This window comes from Tursiops truncatus, chromosome 6 (genome assembly GCF_011762595.2).
Source record: "Tursiops truncatus isolate mTurTru1 chromosome 6, mTurTru1.mat.Y, whole genome shotgun sequence".
Classification (NCBI taxonomy): domain Eukaryota; kingdom Metazoa; phylum Chordata; class Mammalia; order Artiodactyla; family Delphinidae; genus Tursiops; species Tursiops truncatus.
The window spans coordinates 104,659,080-104,678,242 of NC_047039.1; the positions used below are offsets into that span (position 1 = coordinate 104,659,080).

The 19,163-nt window shown below is 52.3% G+C and overlaps 1 protein-coding gene across 2 annotated transcripts in view; it reads left to right on the forward strand.

Moving 5' to 3' along the window:
* Positions 1-9,952: 9,952 nt before the first annotated feature.
* NEK6 (NIMA related kinase 6) overlaps positions 9,953-19,163 on the forward strand; it is an 85,618-nt gene continuing 76,407 nt past the window's right edge. Inside the window, exon 1 of one of the 2 annotated variants that reach the window (XM_033858578.2) lies at positions 9,953-10,108. The gene's annotated coding sequence lies outside the window, so the exon portion shown is untranslated. Of the gene's footprint in view, positions 10,109-13,170; positions 13,317-19,163 lie in introns of those variants that run through there. The other variant, XM_033858577.2, reaches the window with a different exon arrangement.

Here is a 19,163-nt window from a genome sequence, read left to right on the forward strand (position 1 = left end):
TCTCGAGTAAGGCACAAACCCTCTCTGGGCCTCAGGGTCTCCATAGCCAGCATGAGGAAGCCTGTTGATTTCTCCCTTGGAAATGAAGAGAGTGCCAAGCTGATCCTCTCCGACCAGCCACGCTACCTGACCTTGTGGGAAACGTGAGGGATTTGAACTTGGGCAGAGCCAAGTTTGAGTCTCAATTTTGGGATGTCCTGGATCTTTGACTTTGAGCAAGTGTTAAGTTCTGGGCCTTCATTTCCTCATCTCTAGAACGTGGACTTGATTGGCGAGGTCGATATGGTGTAGAATAAACGAGAACACTTCGGGTAAGAGTTTCGCTCCCTCCCTCGCCTTCTATGGGTGTCCTTTGCTCAGCGGCAGGGCCTTTGCTGAAGCTGGAGGTCAGTGGGGCGTGGGGAGGAAGGCCGTACCCTTTACTGCTCTGCCAGGACACTTTCGGGCACAGAAGAGGGCACTATGAGTAATAAACAGACACGAGCCCGGTGTGTCCTACGGAAACCGGAATCTATGACCCTGGCGATAAGAGGAGAGGCAGAAATGGAGAATGAGCTACAGAGGGGAGGGGAGGCGGGAGCAGGCACCGTGAGAAGAGGGCGTGAGGTCTCACGCTGGCTTTAGGACGTTCTCCTGCAGGACGTGCTGATTAGTCTAGTTCCCCTTGCCAGTGTTCCAGAAGAGCTTCAGTAAAGAGCTGCTCCTCTTTGCAGCGGTTTGGGAATTGGATTTGAGTTGGATGGGTTTTTTTTTTAATCTCATGCATTTGCTTTGCTGGTTGGTTGCTTCGTTTTCCTCTTGGCTGTGACTCCCTGCTAAGCCTGCTCTCGGGCTGGGGGCAGGAAGGCCCAGTTACAGCTGGGCTCTGCAGGTAAAGAGCTTTACGATGCTCAGAAAACAATCATTGCTCAGAGAATATCCTTCCCCTTCCATCATCCTCAGCAACAGCGCCCTTGCACCGGGACCCTGTCCACGGTCATCGCAACCCCCCAGACTCACCAGTGCCTTCATACTCTGCAAGTAGTCTGGGCCCTCCCGACTCCCCACGCCTCCCCATGCAAGAATCCTGAACTCCTCTGAGAGCTGCTGTACTGCTGTCCTTTCCGCTTCCTCTCTCTTCCTCTCTGGTGGGGGCTGGGATGCAGCTGGCGGGGCTGGGGGGGGGGGCTCTCCCCCAGACTGCTTCTCTCACAGCCCCCTCAGCGCGGCACACCCGGGTCTGCATTCCTCCATCCTTAATGCCTCCTCTGGGAACATAGGCTTTCAGAAATCTGAGAAGACCAACCAGCCGGTGCAGGCCAGAGGGAGGTGGGCCCAGACGGGGGTGTGTGGGGGGGTGGGAGGTGGGGCTTGGCTTCTGCCTTCGCTGGAAAGAGAAACCTCAGGCTTTCCCATCCCCTTTCAGCTGCTCTGGGCTTCCAGGCCAGGGAGAAAAGAGGGTTGGCTTTTGCTCAATCCACTTGGGGAGATGAGGGCCAGAAAAGACAAGAAGTTGTGATGGTTTGTAAAGGTAGAGGGACGTTGCCACATCTACCTGGTGCAGAAGTTTGCACATCGGGGACCCTTCATTGCCCCTTAGGCTTCCAGAACAACAGGAAGATCCTACTTGCAGGACCGATCAGAGAGGTGAAGCTAGTAGCCCACGGTCACACAGCCAGGAAGTGGAGGTGCTAGAGTTCAAATCCAGGCTGGTTCTGCAGCACCACACCACCTCCAAGTACATGTGTCCCAGGCACAGTTGGAAATATGCCCTTCCTGCACACCTCTCCCCTGTTAACAAGCAAAACCCTTCCCTTTAGGGATTTGTTCTTTCCATTGATGTAAGCCCTCACCCTCACCCCACTCTGCTCTTGGAATCTTAAAATGATGACTCATTTAGCCCAGAAAGGATGGTTAGAAATTGATTTGTCCAACTCCTTCTTACAGATGGGGAAACTGAAGCCCAGAAAGGGCCAGGGCTTGCCCACGTCAGACCCGGAGCTCCCAAGACGCAGCCCACTCAGGTGGAGTCTTGTCAGGCAGGCTGACTCTGCCATTTACTGGTTTTTTTCTTTTTTAACATTTTTTATTGGAGTATAGTTGCTTTACAATGTTGTGTTAGTTCCTACTGTACAGCAAAGTGAATCAGCTATACATACACACATATCCCCTCTTTTTTGGATTTCCTTCCCATTTAGGTCACCACAGAGCATTGAGTAGAGTTCCCTGTGCTCTACAGAAGGTTCTCATCTATTTTACACATAGTATCAATAGTGTATACACGTCAGTCTGCCATTTACTTTCTGCATGACCGTGGCCAGTAGGTGTTACTTTTGTGAGCCTCAGTTTTCTCACCTATAAAATGGGGATCATTGAAGGGTTGTAGAGATTAAAGGAAGTTCTAGGTTTGGATGCAGTGCCATAGCTCCTGGCACACGGTAGGTACTCAGTACAGGCTGGCTGCCTTCCTTCTTTCCTAGCAAAGGAAAATGGAACCTTAAAGCACTGAGACTAGGGCCACCCCTTTACAGGGCCTAAGGGGGGGATAATAGGACCCAGTGACGTATGAGAGCTGGTTTGCACTGGCTGGTGAGAGCAAACTGTTGAATAAGAGCAGATTGTTAAATATTTGGGAATTCCAGAGCGGATGTTGATAGGTTTAAATCGGCTGTGCTGGGAGTACTTTACACCATGGAAATTGGCAAACACTACTAAGGGATTTTTTTTTTCTAGTAAAGGCATATAGTATGGGATTTGCCGGAAGTAGGAAGTGACTCATGGTATCATTATGCTTATTTTATAGATGAGACCCTGGAGCTAGCTGTGCCAGTGAAATGTATCTGCATATCACATAAATTACAGCTTCACTATTTCCCCACTGTGTGAGCTTGGGCGAGCCTTTGACCTCTCTGAGCCTGTTTTGTCAGGCAGAGAAACTGAGGCAAACACCCAGCTGGATGGGTGGTGCAAAGGGAGGTAACCCTGGCGCCCATCTCACTGGCTTGTTGGGATGATTAAAAGAAATGACAGTTGTAAAATGTAAAGTGCTAGTTTCTGAGCCTGACGAACAGTTGATACTGATATGCTTTTCAGCCAGGAGCTGGCCTGGTATCTTCATCTCATCCTAACCTGGTGAGAAGGTTTCCCAGCGAGGACCCTGAGGCTCTGGTTGGTGAGGTAGCTTCATCCAGGGCTGTGCTGCCAGTAGGTGGCAAAGCAGACTTTGAAGCCTGGTCTGATTGGCTCCAGGGCTGAGCTTCTGCCGAGGGCCTTGGCCCCAGCCCAGCTCTGGGGGGCTGACTGCAGAGCCTGGGTTGTGGTATTTGGCAACTGGCTTCAGGAAGAACGCATGGGGTCAAAGTGGCTGCCTTGCCTAGGTCGGCCTGAGCAACACGGCTCAGAACCCAAAGCCTGCAGCTCTGAGCTGAGCAGTGCCCAAACACAGCTCCTTATTCAGGGGCTCTGGAGCCCCCAGAACTCACTGCCTCTCCTCCGATGCACCTCTCTACCCATACACCCTGCCTCAGGGGAATCACCCCAAAACAGCAATGGCCGCCCCGGACCAAGTCCCTCAGACTATCACTGAATGAGGGGAAATGCATTTTCTTTCCCAACAATGGGTTAGACCTTCTCTGCCCCCACTTCTGGCACAGAGGGCTGCTTTGGGGCTGGGGGGAGGGAGTGGCAGCGAAGCCCCTCCTCAGGGAAACCTAATGAAGCCTCTTCTGATTCCCGCCGCAGCCGTCTTTCTCCTTTTGCTCCCGTGCCCGTTCTGCCAGCCTCCAGCCTCCATCTGGTCCCTCCACCCCGTTGCCCCCAGCACAATCCTGGCACGTCTTGATGCCTGGAAAAATGACACCCATTCCCAGAAAGCCAGGGGCAGGGCTGGGAAACCTAGCAACCAAAGGCCCATCTCCTCCTTCAGAGCACTTCCCTCATTTGGGGTATCTGGGGTCGATGGATGGATGGTGTCATCAGCCCTAAATCCAGAGGTCTCCCAGCCTCCATCTGCTCTGAGAGCATCCAGCCCCGTGGTGGGCACAGGGGAGGCCTCAGGCCCAGAGGAGACTCACTTTAGCCCCATGTCCCAGGAATCTCAGGAAGGGCAGTTGGACCCCTCACTTGGCCCCCAAAGCCAGGTAGACACCTGGATGCCTGGGAGAGAAATATGGCCAGCATGGGACCCTGCTAACTCAGCTCAAAGCAGAATTCTGGACTCACCAGATGCCCCCTTAAATTGTGTTTTAGACAGACCGGTTAACCACGTTAATTTTCTCATCTGTAAACTTTCTCATCTGAACATTGACACCCATGTCACACACAGAGCCAATGAGTGGACCACACAGGGCATGACTCAGTGCCCGACTGAGATGATCAGTTACTTATTCACCTGGCAAGTTATTGTTTTATTTGACATGAATAACAGGGTGGCCATATAACTTATTGTCCAATCCAGGACACTTTTGAGAGTGAAAGGGGACACTACCATCGATGCTGAGACAGTAGGCATAGCCCAGAACTGTCCTGGGCACGCAAGAACTTCCAGTCACACCATGAATCTCATGTCTCCCCTGTGTCAGGCTCCGGGCAGCTGCATGAGGCCCAGGCGAATCCATCAGCACCCCTCCCCCAGGGAGGAGAGAAAAGAAGCCACAGCCAGACAGTCTCCCTCAGCTCAATATCAGGAGAGAACAGGCATCCAGAAAGCAAAGCTGGGCCAAAGTCCCAGTGTTTTGTGAGCTTATGAAAATCCTTCGGAGGCCAAAATAACATTTCCACAGTCCCCCGTCTCCACATCTGATGTCAGCCCTTTTACATAGGGGCGCAGTGGTTTTGAGTGCTCCTAGTGGGGACTGACAGAGCACCCACTCCTTTGTTAATTTAGTATCAACAGTCTCTGAGTCTCAGTTTGCTCATCTGCAAAACGGGCAAATGGGCATCACTACCTCAAACTGTAGCTGAGGAGGTCAGTTAAGAGAACATACATGAAAGGCACAGTTCTTGGTGCTCATTACAAGTCAGGGTTTGAATCTGTTTGTTGAAACACCAAGTATTGGAGGTTTGGTGGCAGGACCTGCAGGGACGTAGCAACATCGCTGGGTGTATCTCTGCCTCTTCCTGTCTGCATGCCCTTGAGCCAGTCCCATCTGGAATGATAATCCCCAAAGTCCCCCTCCACCACCACCTTAACTGTAGACAGTGAACTTGTGTTGTTCCCACATCCCGGGGCCTCCTGGGTCGGGGGGGGGGGGGGTCTACCAGGTCAAGCCTCTAACAGACTCAAAGTTGGCGACTAAGGCTGCCAAAGGCTGGAGGAGATAACAGTTTAGCAGTTATCACAGGATCAGCAAAGCGTGAAAAGCTTACAGGATGATTCCCTCTGGGCAGAAGAGCGCTGACACCTTGCACTTAATGTACCATTTCTTAGGGCATCGTCTTCGCCTCCCCAGATCTTCCAGCCTAGGAGCACAGCACTTAACTCTTCACCAAGCATTTTCAGGAATACAATTTCATGTGACCACTGTCATCCTGTGATAGAGGCTGACTGTCCCCATTTTACACATGAGCAAACTGAGGCCCAGAATGAAGAAGTGGATTGCCTGAACGCACACAGCTGAGTTTTCAAGTTTCAAAAGAACCCATGTCTGGCCTCTTTCATCCACCCAACGTATCTCTGGAGCTGAGAATAATAAAAAAGAATTAGCCCCAAAGCCAAACCTCACAATGAACATGGGGGCCATTGGAGAAACTGCTCTTCTATGCCCCTCCAGTGTTTTCTGTTTTTCTTGTTCCCCAATCATACCATAAGTCCCTGAGGGCAGGGACCATGGCTGAAACTTCTGTCATATCCCACAGTGCTTAGAACAGTATACAGAGAAGGTGCTTGCTAAATGTGGATTAAATGCAAATATTCTGAAATACTACACAGTCATAGAAAAGGAAATAGTTCTTTTTTTTTTTTTTTTTTTGTGCGGTACGCGGGCCTCTCACTGTTGTGGCCTCTCCCGCCGCGGAGCACAGGCTCCGGACGCGCAGGCTCAGCAGCCATGGCTCACAGGCCCAGCCGCTCTGCGGCATGTGGGATCCTTCCCGACCAGGGCACGAACCCATGTCCCCTGCATCGGCAGGCGGACCCTCAACCACTGCGCCACCAGGGAAGCCCAAGGAAATAGTTCTTTATGGAGTGATAGGAAGTAGTCTCCAAGAAGTGAAGGAAACACAAGTTGTATAGCATTGTAGATCAGATGCTATCATTTGCGTGAAAAAGAAGAGAAGAAAAAATACACACACGTGTATACACACACACACACACAAAGCACACTGTCTGGGAACAGAGTGTGTTTGGCAACACTCGTTCCCTCCAGAGAAAAGAAGGAGGTAGCTGGGGATTGGGGTGGAAAGGAAATTTTCACCATTTTTTTTCTGCACCTTTGAACTTTGAACTGTGGGCAACTGTGGGCATTTATTTATTCAAAAAATAAATCTTTAAAAAATTAAACTAGCTAAAAAGAAGGTTTGCTATTTTAAAAAGTCAGCCATATGATGGCATGGAGGGCAGTGCTGCTTCCTGCATTCCCAGCCCTTACCAAAATGTTCAATTGGTTTTCCAGCTTACACTGAGCAACGGGAAATCCTAAAAGGTCAAGGTCGCATTTTGCCAGTCAAGAAACTGACCCAGGGTCACACAGGGAGCAAAGGGCAGAGCTGGGGTGGAAGGGAGCCCTGACTCCAGTCCTGACTCCCTTCCCAGCCAGCTGGGTTTGCTGCTCCTGAAAATCCCCATAAACTCTTGTGAAAGTTCTTGGTCAGATACACAGACAGACATCAGGAGGTGGAGAGAAGCCCAGCAGACAAGAGGCCTCTATTTCATAAAGTAAAATCTGAATTAAATTAAATTAAAGTTTAAATTAAACTTTAATTAAATTAAAGTTTATCAAATAAACCAAGACACTTTTGAAGTGAAAAGGAGTGCTATTAATAATCACACTCAGACAATAAGAACAAACAAGAGTTCCTGGGAAAACCCAGACCATCCCCCCAAAATGCCCACCAACGGGAAGCTGGCAAGAGGACATTTGGGACAAAGGGGCTTCAAAGAACATGGTGTGATCCTAGTACTTTATGGCTCCCTCTCCCCCCACTACCACTCCCCCAAAATACTGACAACAATATAAGCTTTTGGTAAACCCGGGTCCAAACCAGCTTCCTTCTCTGAGCCTCAGCTTCTTTATCTGTAAAACAGAAATCCTGACCCCCACCTCGAGGGATGCTGGGAAAATGCAGAGCCCGGCATGGAGAAGGTGCCCAGCAAGAGTAGTTTCTCTTCCCCTAATGCAGAGAGATAATGAAACGACACAGGCTTAATCCTGAAACCCTTGGGGGTGAACAGAGAGCCTTTCTCCTAGACAAGATTCACAAATGCCGTGGGAGGGAGCGTCAGGCACTGTGTGTGGGGAGATGTTGATTCTAATTCTGGGACTCGTTTTGCAAAGCACCTCTTAACAGTGACTCATTTGGGGACTCACAGAAAAATGCTTTGCATTAAAAACAAAAGTTGAGTGGGGCTCAGGTTGCATTGTACCATTTCTCTCTACCTACCCCTGCCATGGCCAGGGTAGTGAGGGTAGTGCAGGGCACTTGGAGGGTCTCTGGGCAGAGTTTAACCTGATTTTCCCCCCAGCATGTCACCAGGGGCTGAGACCAGGCCAGAGGGAAGTAAGTAGGAGGTGAGGAAGAGGAAGGCCAGGAAAACAGGGTGGGGATGACTCCCCCGCATCCCCTCAAGTCCTGCTGCTGCACCCTCCTGTCTCTAGAAGCCTACAGCAGATGCCCTAGGCCCTCCTGTTCCTGAATTATAGTCCCAGAGGGAGGGAAGGTGGCGGCCAGGACTTCTTCAGTCCCCTAACACTCAGCAGCAGCCAACAGCTGGCCTGCAGCCAGACCCATCTCTGCTGATGGTGGTTGGCTGTGTGACCTGTGGCACACTTCTTGACCTCTCTGAGCCTCCGTTTCCTAAATGGCAAATGAGGACACTGGGAGTACCTGTTACAGGGGCTCTGTGAGGCTGGGAACAGGCTTTACAAATGGTAGATTCTTATACAGACATGCGTGGGGGTCCCAGTGCTGCTTTCCTCGGTGGTCAGGTGCTGCTCGCAAAGTTTCCTTCAAAGAGGAATTTCAGGTTCTTGCTCTGTAGCGCACTAGGATGGTTCTTGGAGCACGAACCTGTCCTATACACAGAGGACCTCTTCCCTCACTCCCTCATACAGCCCTCTGTTCAAATGTCACCTCATCAGAGAGGCCTTCTCCCAGCACTCTCTATGAAAAAGCACCCCTGGGGGGCTTTCCTCCTCCCTCCTTGCTTTATTTTCTCCATCAAACCTATTTTCCTTGCCATGCAAGATACTTCTCTTTTCCCCCACCTCCCACCCCCAGATTGAAGCCCCAAGAGAGTCTGGGCTGTATTTTGTTCATGACTGTAACCCAGTGCCTAGAATAGCATCTGACCCATAGAAGGTGCTGTATGTGTCGAGTGAATGAATGAATGAATGAATGTTTCCTGCAGGAATATAGTCAATATCACTCACCTACTAGTAAGACTGCCACACAATCTCAGAACTTCTATTACTTCCTCTTGTTTTCTGCAATGCTTATTTTTTACATTTAACTGTTCAATCTATCTGGCATTTATTGTGAAGTATATCATGTGAGGTGAGGCTGTAATCAGATCCCCAACTAACGGCTAACCAATTTGCAAAATGATCCATTTCATCCCTGTCGCTTTGTAGAAGGGCTGGCTTCTACAAAGATGGGCTGCTGCCCCGTCTGCCCCTTCTTGTATCAGCAGCACAGAACCCTACTGTTCACATCCTAAATTAAGCACACAGGCACAGGAATCAGATCATCTGTGGTCCAGTTTCTAGCTCAACCACTTACCAGCTGGGTGACTTTGGGCAAGAGAATTTGTTACTCTAAGCTTCAGTTCTAGGCCTCATTTACCCCATCTGTAAAATGGGCACGAAAGCAGCATAAAGTCTCCTTCAAATAATGGCTGTGGGACTGAACAGCACCAGGCAGGCAGAGTGTGCAGCCGTGAGCCTGGCACACAGTGGGTGTTCAGTTGGTGTCATCATTGTCAGACATCCGAGCCAGCTGAAACATGTCCATTCACTGGGCAAACAGGCCCAGTGGGTATCCCCCTGTGCCCAGCACGGTGACCAAGCTGGACAGCTGGCAGGCAGCCAGCGTCAGTCCCTGGTTCCTGCCCTCCTGCGGGACACAGCACAGTTTTGCATGTAGAGGAAAAGCAGCGAGTGTGGAAACAGGAACTGTCTGGGCCAGGAGCATCCCCTTTTGGGGGGTGGGGTCCCCCTAGGAAGTGAAGCAGGGAGCTGAGCTGCTGCCTTTGGGCCCCCATACAGACTCTGTCTCCTTCGAGGGGGTGTTAAGCATTCATTAGCAGAGTCTTACTTCTTCCAGAAACCTCTGCACGTTGATTCTTACTGGTCTTGGGGTGTACAGGAAGTGGGGAGCTCCAGATGAGGAGACGTTGGCCCTCTGAGGGCAGAGAGCAGTGCCTTCACCACAGCGAGATACCCTTGGAGCCTACTTCAGTGCCCGCATTCAGGCGCAAAATAAGCGCTTGTTGATTAACCGATTTTAGTATCTTCTGGGTTGTGACGGAGCAAAGTTAGGTGATGGGTATGCAAAGATGCGTGGGAGGGGTCCACGGGGTTGACTGACTGCAGACCCGAAGTGTCTAGAGCCCGAGAAGAAGGGGAGATGCTGGACCTGACTCGCTGTGTGATCTGGGCCTCAGTTTCCCCAGCTTTGAAATGGGGAGGGGGTCCTCGGCTAAGTGGGCTTGGGAGAGTGAGGGGATCCGGCCTCGGTGAGGGCGCCGCCCGGGCGCCCCCCAAGCCTGCGTGGCGGCAGCGCGCACGAGCGCAGGGGGCGGCGCGGCCCCGCGGCGGGGAGGGGCGGGAGCGCGCGCGCGGGCCCGCGCAGGCGGCGGCGGAACCCAGCGGACGAGCGTGCAGCTGCGGCGCCGCCAACTCGTGTGGGACCCACCGCTCCCGCCGACCGTGCGCCGGTCCTCCCTACGGCAGCCGAGCCCGCCCGCGAGCCGGTGAGTGGCCTGGGGCCGGGGCCCGACCGGATCGGGCCGGCGCGGGCCGGGGAAGGGGCGGAGGCCGGGCCGCGGGGCAGCCACCCACTCTCGGGCCGAGCGGGGCGCGCGTGCCCGCGCACGCGCCCGAGGCTCCGCGGGGGACAGCGGGCGGGTGTGCATGCGGGAGGTCGGGACGCGCGTGAGCGTGCGTGTCTGAGTGTGTCCCCGGCCGTGCGTCCGAGCGTGCGTGGGCGGCGTGTCCATCTGTCCCTCCTGGTGTGTTCGCAGGAGTGCGCGCGTGCCTGTGGCCGAGTTGGTGCGTGTGCACCTCGGAGCGTCGGCGTGGTGGGGTGGTGGAGTTTGGTGTGAGTGAGTGCGGGGCAAGCGGGCATGGCTCCCGCTTAGGCATTTATTGAGTGTTTACTATGCGCCAGGCGCTTCGTGTGGGATCTCATTTTTGTGACCGAGAATGTGTGGATTCTGGGTGTATGTGTGCGCGCGCACACGTGGGAGCGTTCACAAGTGATTTGTGTGTGTATTTATGAGCCCTTGAGGGCAAAAGTGTACATATGTGGATGTGAGTGTGTAATTTGTGTACAGGAGCATGCGAGTATGTTTGCTGTGGAGGCTGAGGGCCCCCCTTTGCGCCCACCAGGCCTACTGCGTGATGTGCCCGCCGCTGGCCCGGATGTCAGGGGAACCCGTGGAGAGAAGCAGGCCTGGTGTGGGCACCCCGTGGGTGCTGGGTTTTCTTTGGTGAATGAGAGGCCAGAGGTCAGATCGCAGAGCCCCGCCGGGCCTGGGCAGGACCACTGGCAGGACCCTCCAAGGGGCTCCAGACTGGGCTGGGGCTGCGCTGGGCCTGGTGGAGCCTCTTGGCCTGGCACTGGAGGACCTGTGTTCAGTTTTCCCAAAAACTCTTCTGTGTCCCCTGGCTTTGTTCTTGCCCCTCTCTGGCCCTGGTGAATTTTAACCCTTTCCCCAGGCCCAGGGTGGGGCTGACCCTGGGGAGACCAGGGGTCCGGGGACACTTGTCTGTGTATCTGGGGGTGTCTCTCTGCCTGCCTAAGTAGATAGATATTCATCTGATTTACTTGTATCGAGCCTGGGCTCCAAGTGTGAGCCCCCAAGACGGTAACAAATTGATCACAGCAGGCTTTGGACACTGTCTTCCGAGGTCTGTCCTTGATGTTTTAACTGACAGTTTTTGGTGTGCTTTATAAATGTTGAAAATCTCTGCAGTCGAAAGTCTTAATTGCTTTAAGGCAAACTTTTGAATCTCTGGAGCTCCCTAGTTCCTCTGGATTGTCAAAATCTGGCTTGCCTTTCTGAGGGGAACATGTCGTCTTAGGAGCTCAGTGTGTGCGCAGGCAAACCTTGGAGGGACATTTTAAAAACCGTGGCGTTAATGGAAGAAGAATTTCATTGAAAGGGCTGCAGAGCCGGCTGAAAACGCCTGTTCCCCACGCAGCAGCTTACTGAGTGAACTCTGGATGTCTTCTTTTAGCAAACAAAACCTGGAAGGAAACAAAAAAGACCCACATTCTTTTTCTTTTTTGTCCTAAAAAATGAAAAAAAAAACACCCCAAACCCACCTCTGGGTGTGCTGGAAATGCTGCCTCCCCTCCCCCAGCAAGGCCAGGCCCTCCCTCAATCCCCCACCCCCAAATAAAATATGCCTGTGGGGAGCTGTGGATGAGTCACTCCCTGGCAGAGAGCCCCACGGGCAAACATTTGGGAAGGTTCTTGCCTAACTTCCCAGAAGAAAGGCCCAGGATTTAAAATGGTCCCTGCGGTTTGTCAGCCTCTGCCGTCCCGTCTGCTTCGGAAATGACTAAAAAGTAGTTTCTACCTCCGCAAAATAAAGTCCCCGACGTAAGCAGCAGCCCAGGTTGGTCTGGGTAGAGGGCCGTTCAGGGTTCAAGAAACGGAGCTCCTGGCTTTGCCAGATGGGACTTCTGGAGGCTTCAAGCAAGGAAGGAGCGGGGGAAGGGAATTCACATTTATGCAGCACCCACTGTGTGCCGGGCACTGTTCTGGGCGCCACAATCCTCCCAAACGTCAGGCTGTGGAGCGTGGCTTCTGGTTTTATACGCACAAGGAAATTGAGGCTCAGAGAGTTCGAGCAGTGTCCTGGGACCACAGAGAGGAGGTGGCAGCAGAATCCTATCACCTGCCTGACTTCAAGCCCATCCTCTTCCCACTGCACCAGGATTTGCCTTCTGAAGGGGCACAGACTGGGTGCTGAGTGCTTTAAACGTACATAGTTACTTTTCACTGTGAGGTAGGGGTTATTATCTCCATCTTACAGATGAGAAGAATGAGGCTCAGCGATGAAATGTGCACAATTTTATGAAAGTTATGCCCATGGCTAGTGGCCACCATTCATGGAGGGTATTCCATGTGCCAGGCGCGGTACCAGAAGCTTTAATTGCCTTATTTCACTCAGTCCACTCACCAACATCATGAGATGGGAACGATCATGATGCCCGTTTTACAGGTGAGGGCACTAGGGCACAGAGAGATTAAATCATGTGCTGAAGATCACATGATGATATACGGTTGATCTTGGATTTGAACCCAGGCGTGACTGGGCAGAGCCCATAGTCTCTCCACCGAACCTGGAAGGTCACAGTGGCTGTGCACCATGTGTCTGGCCCAGTGCGAACGTTTGGGGTTGTTATCCTGATCTTACAGAGAGGAAGATGAAGTAACTTGGGCAGGGTCGTAAACTGGCAAATGGCAAAGTCAGGATCCAAACCCACATCTCTGATTCCAGAGCTGAAGTTCTTAACTTTAAACCAGGTCTGTCTGCCTTTGTCCTGCTGCGGATTAAGACACGCTGGGTTCTTTGCTGGGCTCCAGACTTCTGGGAGAGGTCTTCCTGAAGGCACTGCCATCCTTCCTCGTCCACACTTGCCCCTCTGGTGCAGAGGAGCCAGAGCTGTCAGATAGAAAGGGCCACGGTTTACATTTTTTCTTTCCTCTCAAAGTGCCAAAAATTGGTTTCAGAAGGGAAGTGTCAAAAACAGTTGTCAAAAAGAGAAGACTATTCCCTTCCCCTTCTTGGGTCAGACCGAGCCAGGGAGGTAGAGGGTGGAGAGTGGAGGGCCCTGGTGAGTCATCCGAGATTGAATACGGGTTGGCACCTCCAGGCTTGTGTGGGGTGGAAGCAACCTAGGACGCTGCCCTCAGGAAGAGCCCGGCGTCCTGACCCCTGATGATGGTGAGTTACCCTCACGGGGCCGGACTCTCAATTCTGAATATCTGACAACAGCATCATTTCTACGTAGGCTTCTTGTCACTTCCTTACCATTTCAGTCCCGTGCCTGTCTCTCTTCCCCGTTCATTTCCATTTACACCACGGTTTATACTACACTGTACTGGAAAGGAATGTTGTGTGCGAAGACCTGTGTGGTTTTGGGTGTGGGGTGCTCCTGCGAGCGTCCTTTGGTGTTGAAAAGATAAAGGTATTTCTCTCCCTTGCAAGTATGTTCTGCAAATTGATGAACATTTGCAAATTGCTTTGAGATGCGTTAATTTAAGGTGTCAAATAATAGATCTTGTGCGAAGGCCCAGCCGCATTTCTGGCATTGATGGATTTCTCTCCCGTCTGGCCTGTGATTTGGGGAGGTAAAAATAGTCCTTGTTTCTACATTTTTATCTCTCTCTCTCTCTCTCTCTCTTTTTTTTTTTTTTTTGCTGACATCATTCTTAGGAAACTGTTTTGCCCATGGGCCCTTCCTTGGCCATCGCCTCAGATGGTGGTCAGAACTTGGAGCTCTGGGGAAAGGGTGCTTGTGGAGTGAGGGGGTGTCTGGGTGGTCTGGGCACCCCTGGGTGTCTGTGAATTTGCTTTGAAAGGTGAAGGATGGCCACGTTTGGCCAAAGACCCTCGGTGGCTTTTGGTAGTTGCCTATTTTCTCACTTCTGATTCTTGGGTAGTGACAAGATAGCCTTTTGGGAAAATGTTAACTTAAGGAGAAAAAAAGCAGGCCAGTGGCTTCATCCATCCCTGTCTGAGCTGGGTGGCATACGCACAGACCCTTCCTTTGGCCCAAACTGAAATAGACCAACGGCCTCCTCAGACAGGAGCTGACATTGGGGCAAATCAGTTGGTGGTGTAATTTCCTGTGACGTTTAATTCGGGAACTTGAACTTGGAGAGTGATCTAGCGTTTTGACATCTGTCCCTCTAACAAGACTTACTTGTGTGGAAACAAACCCTCATACATAACCTCTGCCGTTGTCTCCAATTCTGGATTTTTCCACAGACAACTTCTCGGGTGGTCTGGTGGCAAAGGCCGGGTCTTCTCGCCAGGCCTTCTCAGCATGTACCAGCAGGATCACTGCCCCCCAAACCCGAGTCGACACTGTAGCTGGCTCTGTTTTGGGGGGTGAGGGGGGCTGAATGAGGGGCCTACAGAATTGAAAGGTGGCCAGCTGGGATCTGAAACGCATTCAGTTCCAACGGCCTTGATCCATGTGGAGCCAGTCTTTCTTTCTCTTAGACATCTGCATGATGGTGACCTCACAGAAAAGAAAAAGGGGCTTTATGTAAGAATTCCATAGAGTGTGAAGGAATTCCGACAAGGGAAGGGGGAGGGAGGCTGCCACTGAGAGCCTGCAGGGCCTGCGTTTCCCGGAGTTGTTTAACCCTCACACTTCAAAATTAGGCTGGGGGAGGGGGCAGTGCTCGATCCTAGTGAATGGAGAGCCGAGAGCTGTTTAAGGAGAATGTTCCGAGGTCCCTGAGTTGTAGTTGAGGCCATGGGGTTTAGTCCCTCAGACCCGTTCTCACAGCAAGTGGGCAGTGGAGGTGGAATTTGTACTCGACCCCTTTCCCCAAGGCCTGCCGTCTCTTGTTCCTTATTGTCCCCAAAGTCTTTGAAATTGGGGATTGTCGGAAGAGACCTGCAAAGGGACAGGGTTACCATACAAACCACCCTCAGCTCTGATCAGTCCAAGCTGCAGGTGAGGAATTCGGCAGGCTCGCCATCCAGAGAAGAGCTGCACGCCCATTTTACAGGACGGAAGCTGAGGCCCAGAGGGGGAAGGCACTCACCCACAATCCAAATGAGTGAGGTGCGAGGCCCAGACCTGCCGCTTGTGAAAAAGTCCTTCACCTCTGGGAGCCTGTTTCCTCATCCAGAAGACAGGAGCAGTATTATGACCTCATAAAGTGCGAGGGAAGAACTAAATAAAATAATGCCTACAAAATGCTCAGCACGTGGGTGCTTGGTGAGAGACTAGGAACTATTTAATTACCGAGGACACGCCCAGGGTCACAGGGCCGGGAAGGTCATCTCTTTGTCAGCAGTATTTTCAGTGCCCCTGTATCTTGAGGCCCGAAACAAGGTTAAAAGGGGGTGTCGGGGGCCCCTCCGGGTAGGTGCCACTGAAGCACTTTTCGATGACCATGACCCTCAAAATAGAGTGGAGGAGACAATGGCAATTTGGAAAGAGGCAGGATTTTTTTTTTTTAAATAAATTTATTTATTTGTTTTTGGCTGCATTGGGTCTTCATTGCTGCTCGCGGGCATTCTCTAGCTGCAGCAAGCGGGAGCTACTCTTCGTTGTGGAGCACGGGCTCTAGGCGCGCGGGCTTCAGTAGTTGTGGCACGCAGGCTCAGTAGTCGCGGCGCACGGGCTTAGTGGCTCCGCGGCATGTGGGATCTTTCCAGACCAGGGCTCGAACCCGTGTCCCTTTCATTGGCAGGGCAATTCTTAACCACTGCGCCACCAGGGAAGTCCCAAGAGACAAGATTTAAATGTCAGGGTAGCCCTGGGCATCTCAGGGAAATGTTTAGAAATCAGTATTTTGCTTTCCTGTCTACCTGCCCCCCCGCCAGCCCCACGGAGAGGAAAGTGAGCCTTTGGTGCGTCGTCTTGGAGTTGAAGGGTCTCCGGAGGCCCCGAGAGCTGTGTCAGCCACGGTGTGTTATTAAGCAAGGCAGATGTTTTGTTAATTATTTACACAGCACTGGCCCCATCAGAGGTCTGTGCTGACGGAGCGGCTGTCGCAGACCTGGGCCGGGGGCAGGCAGTTCTTGGTTGGAAGTGAGCAGGTGGCCCTCTGCACCAACAGGGTCGTCACAGAGAGTCTGCACAGCGAGGGCTGAGGGAGACTGTGCGTGTTTGGCGCCCCCTAAGCTACTGGGGCTCCCTCAGGCTGACTTGTCTTCCCCGAGGGAGAGGAGTGACCTTTGTCCCCCGGGACTGGCTGCCCTCGTGAGGTAGCTTCTGTGGGCTTTTGGCCAGCTCTTCACATCTGAGACCCCACCTTGGTGTGTGTGGTGAGGGGAGAGCATCGGCGGGCTCTGGAGATCTTTGAATCCAGCTCCTCCCCAGCAGTCAGCTCAGGCTAGGGCTTCATGTGGGCCCAGCCTCTACTTCCTCATCTGGCAAGTGGGCCAGTAACGCCAGGCTCAAGGCCCTTGATTCTCGGGCACCGTTTGGGGTGATTTGCCTTAGAAACCCAAGTTTAGGATTAGAACTCTGAAAAGAAAGGGTCTGGGATCAGAGCCTTCCCTGAAAGGCCACTAAGGATGGGGGATGTCAGCTCCCCGAAGGGAGAGGGGAAGAGATAAACCTACCGTCTTCAGCCTCGGCCCTTCTCCTCCTTCCTGTTTTATATAAGGAGGTTTTGCTCAGGTGTCATTTTAAGAAAGGTTCTTATACGAAATGTTCAGAATCTATAAACCCTTAGAGACAGAAAGGAGGTTGGTGGTTATCGGGGGTGTGGGGGAGGGGAGAATGGGGAGAAACTGCGTAACGGGTACAGGGTTTCCTTCTGGGACGATGGAAATGTTTTGGAACCAGGTAGAGGTTGTGGTTCCACAACATTGGGAATGTACTAAATGCCCCTTAATTTTTACTTTAAAATGGTTAATTTTATTTGGAAAAAAAATTTTTATAAGAAAAGTTTCTGGGCTTCCCTGGTGGTGCACTGGTTAGGAACCCGCCTGCCGATGCAGCAGACACACGTTCGAGCCCTGGTCCAGGAAGATCCCACATGCCGCGGAGCAACTAAGCCCGTGCTCCACAACTACTGAGCCCGCGCTCTAGAGCCCACGAGCCACAACTACTGAAGCCAGCGCGTGTGGAGCCCGGGCTCCTCAACAAGAGAAGCCACTGCAATGAGAAGCCCGTGCACCGCGACAAAGAGTAGCCCCCGCTCACCGCAACTAGAGAAAGCCCGCGCACAGCAAGGAAGACCCAACACAGCCAAAAATAAAAAAGAAATAAAAAAAAAAAAGAAAAGTTTCTGATGCTTTAATAAAAGCTTAAAAGCCTCCCATTTTACAGGTAGGGAGAATGAGGCCCACAGAAAGATTGTGACCAGCCTAAGGTCTCCCACGCAGGCTGCGGCTGTTCTGTGGCTGAAATCAGATCGTTCTCCCAACTTTCAGGCCAAGGCTTGGGTTCGTGGCACCTGGGCCCAGAATGTGGGCGAACAGTTCAGTGCGGAAACACAGACCCTTCACTGTTGCTTGGGTTAAGTGGACTCCATTTTGTTAAGCAGATATGCCCTTGCTGGCTGCTATGTGGTCATCTGTCCGCTCATTCACTCAAGAAATACGTCCTGACGTTCTGAGTCAGGCATTATGCTGGGAGCTGGCACAGAGACCCTATAATGGTCCCACCCACCACCTGTAGCAGCAGAAGTTGTGTCATGACCCCGTTGTAGGTGCTTGTGAACAGTTTACAGCAGGCACACCTTTGGGATTCATTCTCTGGGGAAGTGGGAGGGCTTCCAGGAGGGAGGGACTCCCCAGCCTTGAGGGAGACGTGAGATTTGCCAGGCAAGGTGCTGGAGGCCTGGAGGCCTGAGAAGGCTGGGGTGAAGGGCAGGTAGCCCACAGCGTGAGTGGGTAGGTGGGGCCGTGGGATGGGAAGCTGGGAGCCAGACTGCGGTCCTGTGCTGCAGACAGACCCCAAGCAGTGCGAAGCCAGGAACTTCCTACCACTTTCTCAGCCTTTGGACCCTTCAATAGAGCCTTTGTACCAGGCACTCACCACATGTTACATTCTGTTCTAACCCTTTACATGGATTAACTCACTTCATCCTCCTGCAGTTCTGTGACACAGGTACCATTATGCCCATTTAATGGACAGAGAAACAGACATAAAGAAGCCTTAGTGCTGTGAGAAACCTGTGTCCTGGGGTCTGGTCTGAAGGCTGCCCTCTGGAAGTGCCCGTTGTGTGGGCTGTCGTTGGTGGCCAGGCCAGGCCGAGGGCCTCCTAGGCAGCTGGGAGGAAAAGTATGAACCAAGGGGGCAAATAGTGGGAGAGGAGGCTGCCAAGGCCCCCCAGGATCTGTGAGCTTTGGTCTTTATTGCAAGAGCAGTGGGGCCCCTGCTACTTCGCAGCCTTACTTTTCAGCAGTCTCCCCCTCACTCACTCCGCCCCAGCCTCCTTACCTTTCCTCAAACATGCCAAGCGTACTCCCACCTCAGGGCCTTTGTACTTGCTGTTCCCTGAAATCCTTTTCCTCCTAATCTTCCCATGACTTGTTCCTAGCCTTCACAGGGACACTGCAAAAGTCACTTCTCCAAAGAGACCCCACCATCCCCACTCTGTCAAAATTAATCCCACGTCCTTCACTCCCCATTCCCTGGCCCTGCTTTATTTTTCTTCAGGGCCCTTATCCATCCCTGACGTCGTGTGTTTGTTATCTGCCTCCCAGACTGGGATGTGAGCTCCATGAGGGTAAGAGTTGGTCTGTGGACCACAGCTGTACCTCAGTGTCCAGTACCGTGCCTGGCACACAGGTGCTCAATTAATAGTTGCTGAATGGATGGAAAGTTTTAAGTGGGTAAGTGACAGGATCCTTGAAGAATGTTTCTGTGGACTTACTGAAGCTGGTGGCAAACTCGACTGGCTGCAAGCACCCCCTCTTCATTCCTCCCAGTGGCCAGCAAAAGGCTGAGCTGTGCCCGACGGCCCCTCCCCTGTGCAGAGAAGGTTTCTGAGAGAAAGACTTGTCCTTGGATTATTCCAAGTAGAGGAACCTAAACACGGAGGTTACCTCCCAGAGTTACAGGGGTCTCCCTCCTTTGCCCCTTTTCTG